A 1168-nucleotide genomic window follows, 5' to 3' on the forward strand; every position below is an offset into this window, starting at 1 on the left:
ACAATTATGTACTGGGGGGCTTTGGAGAGAAGAAGGGAAAATTAAAAATTAAAAAAAATAAATAAAATCCTGGGCCAGCCCTGGTGGCCTATTAGTTAAGTTCAGCATGCTCTGCTTCAGTGGCCTGGGTTCAGTTCCCAGGTGCAGACCTATACGACTTGTTTGTCAGTGGTCATGCTGTGGTGGTGGCTCACATGCGAAAAGAGGAAGATTGGCAACAGATGTTAGCTCAGGGCGAATCTTCTTCAGGAAAAGTAAAAGGAAAAAAGAAAAGAAAATGCTAAAAACTCCACCAAAAACCTGTTAGAACTAATAACCAAACTCAGTAAAGTTGTAAGATACAAAGTTAACATACAAAAATCAGTTGCATTCTGGGCCAGCCTGGTGGTGCAGCAGTTAAGTTCACACATTCTGCTTTTTGGCAGCCCAGGGTTCTCCAGTCTGGATCCCAGGTGCAGACACGGCACCACTTGGCAGGCCATGCTGTGGTAGGCGTCCCACATATAAAGTAGAGGAAGACGGGCACAGATGTTAGCTCAGGGCCAGGCTTCCTCAGCAAAAAAGAGGAGGACTGGCAGTAGTTAGCTCAGGGCTAATCTTCTTCTTCAAAAAAAAAATCAGTTGCATTCCTATACACTAGCAATGAACTACCTGGAAAAGAAATAAAGAAAGTAACCCTATTTACAATAGCATCAAAAAGAATAAAACACTTAGGAATAAATTTAGCCGAGGAAGTGAATGATCTATATAATAAGACATTGATGAAAGAAATTGAAGAAGATACAAATAAATGGAAAGATATCCTGCGTTCATGGATTGGAAGAATTAGTATTGCTAAATTGTCCATACTACCCAAAGCCATCTATAGATTCAATGCAATCCCTATCAAATTTCCAATGGCATTTTTCACAGAAGCAGAAAAAATAATCTTAAAATTCCTGTGGAATCACAAAAGATCCTGCATAGCTAAAGCAATGTTGAGAAAGAAGAACAAAGCTGGAGGCATCCCGCTTCCTGATTTCAAGCTATATTACAAAGCTATAGAAATCAAACAGTATGGGATTGGCAGAAAACAGACACACAGATCAGTGGAACAGAATAGAGAGCCCAGAAATAAGCCCATGTATATAGGGTAAGAGGAAAGGGTAGTCTCTTCAATAAATGGTGC

This window comes from Equus caballus, chromosome 3 (genome assembly GCF_041296265.1).
Source record: "Equus caballus isolate H_3958 breed thoroughbred chromosome 3, TB-T2T, whole genome shotgun sequence".
In the NCBI taxonomy this organism is placed as follows: Eukaryota; Metazoa; Chordata; class Mammalia; order Perissodactyla; family Equidae; genus Equus; species Equus caballus.